This window comes from Halichoerus grypus, chromosome 13 (genome assembly GCF_964656455.1).
Source record: "Halichoerus grypus chromosome 13, mHalGry1.hap1.1, whole genome shotgun sequence".
NCBI lineage: Eukaryota > Metazoa > Chordata > Mammalia > Carnivora > Phocidae > Halichoerus > Halichoerus grypus.
This window is the reverse complement of record NC_135724.1, coordinates 53,404,726-53,411,346: the sequence shown is the minus strand read 5'-3', so window position 1 is coordinate 53,411,346 and position 6,621 is coordinate 53,404,726.

Sequence of the window (6,621 nt, the reverse complement as noted above, 5' to 3'; positions counted from 1 at the left end):
ACCACAAGCTACTACAATTCAACAATGATTATCTGAAAAACAAAACAGATAATCTGAATAGTCCTATAACCATGAAATAAATTTAATTTGTAATTTAAAATCTGCCATAAAAGAAAATCCCAGGCAAAAGTCATTATTCTGAAGGATTTCACCTAAAAAATTAGTGTTAAATTACATCATGATAGAATCACAGAAAGCATATGAGGATATAACACTTCTCAACTCATTTTCTAAGGCCAGTATTACCCTTATACCAAAACCAGATAAAGATAGCACAAAGCAAGAAAACTATTGACCAATAACTGTCTTGCATTGAGATGCAAAATCCTCAATAAAATATTCAATTCAGCAGGGGATAAAAATAATTAAATACTACAATCAAGTAGACTGTATAACCCTGGTTCAACATTTGAAATTTAATTAATGTAATCCACTATATTAACAGGCTAAAGAAGAAAAATTGTATAATCATAGCAGTTGATACCATTTCACAAAATGCAACATATTCATAATGAAAGCTCTCAGCAAACTAGGAATGGAGGAAACTTCCTAAACTTAATAAACAGCATCTATTAAAATAAAGAAAAAGAGCTAATATCATACTTAATTCAGCAAGACTGAATGCTTCCCTACAAGATTCTACACAAGGCAAGTTCTCACTGCTCTTACTCAGCATAGCTCTGGAACTTCTAGTTGACACAACCAGGCAAGGAAAAGAAATAAAAGGCATATATATTGGAAAAATTTTCCTTACTTACAGATTATTTGGTGATTTTAACATTAAAAAATCACAAGGAATCTACAGACGAACAAAACCCTGCTAAAATTAAGTTTATCAAGATCTGTATTTTGAAAACTATAGAACACTTATGAAAGAAATTGAGGAAGACACAAAGAAATGGAAAAACATTCCATGTTCATGGATTGGAAGAACAAATATTGTGAAAATATCTATGCTACCCAAAGCAATCTACATATTCAGTGCAATCCCTATCAAAGTACCATTGACATTTTTCACAGAGCTGGAACAAATAATCCTAAAATTTGTTTGGAACCAGAAAAGATCCCAAATAGCCAGAGGAATGTTGAAAAAGAAAACAAAAGCTGGGGGCATCACAATTCTGGACCTCAAGCAATATTACAAAGCTGTAATCATCAAGACAATATAGTACTAGGACAAAAAAAAAGACACATAGGTCAATGGAACAGAGTTGAGAACCCAGAAACGGACCCTCAACTCTATGGTCAACTCATCTTCAACAAAGCAGGAGAGAATATCCAATGGAAAAAAGACAGTCTCTTCAACAAATGGTGTTAGGAAAATTGGACAGCCACATGCAGAAGAATGAAATTGGACCATTTTCTTACACCATACACAGAAATAAAATCAAAATGGATGAAAGACCTCAATGTGAGACAAGAATCCATCAAAATCCTAGAGGAGAACACAGGCAGCAATCTCTTCGGCCTTGGCCTCAGCAACTTCTTGCTAGACATGTCTCCAAAGACAAGGGAAACAAAAGCAAAACTGAACTATTGGAGATATTTGCAAATGTCTTATCAGATAAAGGACTGGTATCCAAGATCTATAAAGAACTTGTCAAACTCAACACCCAAAGAACAAATAATCCAATCGAGAAATGGGCAGAAGACATGAACAGACATTTCTCAAAAGAAGACATACAAACGGGGGCACCTGGGTATCTCAGTCAGTTAAGCTTCTGCTTTTGTCTGCCTTTGACTCAGGTCATGATCTTGGGGTCCTGGGATCCAGCCCTGCATCGGGCTCCCTGCTTAGCAGGTAGTCTGCTTTTCCCTCTGCCCTCCCCCCAACTTGTGCATTCTCTCTTTCTCTCTCTCTCAAATAAATAAAAAAAAAAAACTTTAAAAAAAGAGAAGAAGACATACAAATGGCCACCAGACACATGAAAAAATGCTCAACATCACTCAGGATCAGGGAAATACAGATCAAAACCACAATGAGATACCACCTCATACTGGTCAGAATGGCTAAAACTAACAAGTCAGGAAACAACAAATGTTGGATATGGAGAAAGGGGAACTCTCTTACACTGTTGGTGGGAATGCAAAGTAGTACAGCCACTCTGGAAAACAGTATGGAGCTTCCTCAAAAAGTGAAAAATAGAGCTACCCTATGTCCCAGCAATTGCACTACTAGGTATTTACACAAAGGATACAAAAATAGTGATCCGAAAGGGCACCTGCACCCCAGTGTTACAGCAGCATTGTCCACAATAGCCAAACTATGGAAAGAGCCCAGATGTCCATTGACAGATGAATGGATAAAGAAGATGTGGTGCATATGTGTGTATACACACACACACACACACACACACACACACAAATATTACTCAGCCATCAAAAAATGAAATCTTACCATTTGCAACATGGATTATGCTAAGCGAAATAAGTCAATCAGAGAAAGACAATTATATGATTTTACTCCTTTGTGTAATTTAAGAAACAAAACAGAAGATCATAGGGGAAGGGAAGGAAAATTAAAATAAGAGGAAATCGGAGAGAAAGATAAACCATTACAGACCCTTAATATAGGAAACAAACTGAGGGTTGCTGGAGGGGAGAGGAGTGAGGGCATGGGGTAACTGGGTGATGGGCATTAAGGAGGACACGTGATATAATAAGCACTGGGTGTTATATGTAACTCATGAATCCCTGAATTCTACCTCTGAAACAAATAATACACTATATATTAATTAATTGAGTTAAGTAAAATAAAATTTAAAGAAAAAAGAAAAAAAAATAAGACTCTGGTAAGAAATGAAACAAACACTACAGACTGAGAGAAAATGTTTGCAAACTAAATAACCTACAAAGGACTTGCTATGATCTGAATGTTTGTGTCCCACAAAATTCATATGTTGAAACCTAGTCCCCCCTCGATGTGATGATACCAGGAGGTGAGGACTTTGACAGGTGATTAGTTATGAGGTTGGAGCTCTCATAAATGGTATAGGGCTCTGATAAAAGTGACCTTCCACCAAGCTCCCTAGTCCTCTTCCTACCATGTGAGAACATAGCAAGAAGGTGGCAATCTGCAACTCAGAAGAGGACCGTCACTAGGACCAGACCATGCTGATACCCGATGTTAGACCTCCAGACTTCAGAACTATAAGAATTAAGTTTCTGTTGGTTTTAAGCCATTCAGCCTATGGTATGTTGTTATATCAGCCAGAATGGGTTAAAAATACTAGTATGTATAATATATTAGGAAGCATCAAAACTCAGCATTAAAAAATATCCAGTTAGACAATAGATAAAAGAAATGAACAGACATTTTACTGAAGAGGATGTACACATAGCACATAAACACATGAGAATATGTTCAATACCATTAGATATTAGAGAAATACAAATAAAAACCAAACTACCCACCCCTTAGAATAGCTAAGATGAAATATAATGGCAACACAAAATGCTCTTGAAGATGCAGAGTAACTAGATCATGCATACATTACCAGTGGGGATGTAAAATGATTCAGCCATTCTGGAAAATCATTTGTCAGTTTCTTTTAAAACTAAATATGCACAGGGAAATGCAGCTGTATGAGTGGAGGAGGGAGTCATGGGCTCAGGCTGGAGATGAAGGCAGGAATCAGAACTTGGAGGGCCTCAGAAGTCACACAGAGGGCAGCAGGAGGCCCCTAAAAGCTTTCCATGGTGTATGGCAAGATAGCCTTCATGTGCTGTGCAGTTATTTTTCACTTGGATATTTTAAAACTAGAGAGACTATGGGATAAAAGAGACTTGCCAACAAGTTACTATTGCATTGTAGATATTAAAACATGTCAATACCTAGAGAAAAATATGTCAGAGCATTAACTCTAGAGCTACCATGCCTGGATTTAAATCTTTGTTCTATCACTTGCTAGCTATGTGACCTTAGGCAAATTGCTCAGCTTTTTAGTGCCACAGTTTCCTCATCTATAAAATGGAATAATAGCAGAATTGCTTCAGAGAAAATAAATGAATATAATAAAATGCCTAGAACACTGCCTAGAATACAGATAATGTTCTAGAAGTCTTTGATATTATAATTTATAAGATCCTATACATAGGAGTCTTTGAATATGACCCTCAAAGGCACCCTGTTTGGTACTAAGGGAGACAGTTCTGTTAGACTATGTCCAAAGGGCCTCATTAACTACATATGGTAAGGTTACCAAGGTGGACCTTGTTAAAATATCAATTCTCTTTTAACTCTGTTTGGCAGCAAAGACTCCAAGGAGACCATTAAAGTGACACCCTGGGGTATTTCAGAAGTGTTCTCTGCATCCTTGTGCCACCAGCTGGACAGGCCTGTCAGGGTAGCCCAAAGCAAAACTTGTGTGAAGGCCAAACGTATCTTTGATATTAGATACCAATATACTCTCCTTCCAAACTTGAAAAGATGCAATACTTTCATTACTAAATGAAGATACCTCTCCGATCTTGCCATTACTGCATGGGCTATTACCTTTAGATCCTTATTTTAAAGTATAAGTTTTTACTTAATATTTATAGTGAATAGTTAATGAAATTTCCTGGCATTTAGTAAATTTTGGAGCTCACATTTGTTTCTTGAATCCTACAGCTTACTTCTTTGTTTGGTTTTCTTCTTGCTGAAGTATATATTTGATAGTTCTTTTAATAAGAATGTGTGGGTGGTAAATTCTTCTGGTAATTGTTAGCATGAAACTGCTTTATTTTTCATTTAGTCATGAATAATAATTTATCTGTGTATAAAATTCTAGGTTTACAGTTACTTTCAGCACTTTCAATTTGTTATTCCATTGTCTTTTAGCATTTATTGTTGCTGATGCCTCTTGATTTAATTGGTCATGCTATGGTTGATAATAGGTTGCTTCTCTCTGGTGCCTTTTAGGATTTTTCTCTTTATTCTAATGTTCTACAACTTTACCACTATATGTCTATGCATTTATTTATTTTAAAAATTCTGCTGAGTACTTGGAGTACACTTTTGCTCTGGAAAATTGCTCTGATCGTTGCTCCATTCTGCTCTTAACTGAATTTCTGGCTTCACGAATGTAGAAGCCTCACTATGCATCCATAATGTTTTCTTTCTAGGTTGTTTTTCTTTTTCTTTTTTTGCGTGGTTTTTCTTTTACTTTTGTTTCTCTTGTTTTATACTTGTTTCTGGGTGATTTTTCCAATACTGTTTTCTAATTGACTGACCCCTCTTAAACTCTATTCTAGAATTTATACCAGGCTGCATTGCCCCCTTCTGGAAGACCCAGGGCTTTAGTTTCACCCATTCTTTGATATTTCCAATCCAGTAAGTCCTTTTGGACTTTGAACTCAACTTTGAATATATTATTGGTTACTGCTTTGTGTTTGGAACAGAGGGGATAATTAGAGGATTAATTAAATATATCAGTTTGTGCATCTAACCACTGTTTTTCGAAGTTGTATGTTATAAAACCTTGCTGAAGTATTTAGCATTCTATAGTACAAATGCATGTTATATATACATCCTTGGCTAAAAGAGCCAAAGTGGATCATTTGAAATGTCTAAGTAAGTTTTAAATTCAGGAGCAAAAACACCTTTAGACATATGGAGACAAAGTTCTTAAAATACTTAATTAGTTCATCAACAGATGTCAAAATGAGTCATTACAGTAAGCATCACAGTAAAAAATTGAACACTAAATTTTTTTTTTACATTTTTAAAATAATTTTAACAACTATTCAGAAAACAAGTCTAAGTTCCTAAAATATAACAAATACTTCTGAAATTGCTTTAATGCCTATAGAATTTTATGTCTTTATTATATTTTATTACAGAATAACTTAATTTTGTAGTAGCATCTCTTGGTATTTATGTCATTACAAGCTCTTTTACTAACTTTTCTGGAAAACTGAAGCTCTGTCACTACTTCTTTGGTTAACTTTAACTTTTCACTGTATCTTCTAACACTTTCCATCTTCTAATACAAAATACTTCCAAATTCAGTATTTGCTTTCCACCCCAGTAGCATCATAGCTTCATATATTGCAAATAGTATGCTTGAAAAGTCTCATCACTTGATAATTCTATACATAATTTCTATTTTTTACCATTATACAAATGTGAGCTCTCTTGTGAGAAGTAGTTATATATAGTGGAAAAGAACATGCAATCTGCAGACCAACTGCCAATGTTCAAAGTGTTGAGACCATGAGCAAGTTTCTAAAGCATAGTATGCCAGTTTCCTTAACTGTAAAATGGCGATATTAATAGTGTCAAACTCATTGAGTTGTTGGAATGATTTAGTGAGTTATCATAAGTGCTTAGAATAGTGCCTTATATGCAAGAGTTGCATATATTTCATATATTGATAGGTGTAAAACTTATGGCTGTAAAAGCTATCCTATATGTGCTTAAAATAATTTCCTTTTATAACCCAAACTGATACTGATTGTTAGTCATAAAATAATTAAACTACTTTTTAGAGAGTGATGTTGAAATGAGAAAAATGAACATATGAGAAATATCTTAGGAATAATTTATGCAATTCTGTGTCATAATTGTTTATAGCATACTAAAAAACAATAGGAATGAACAAGCAGTACTAAGAAACATAATGTTCTTTAAAGGGTAAA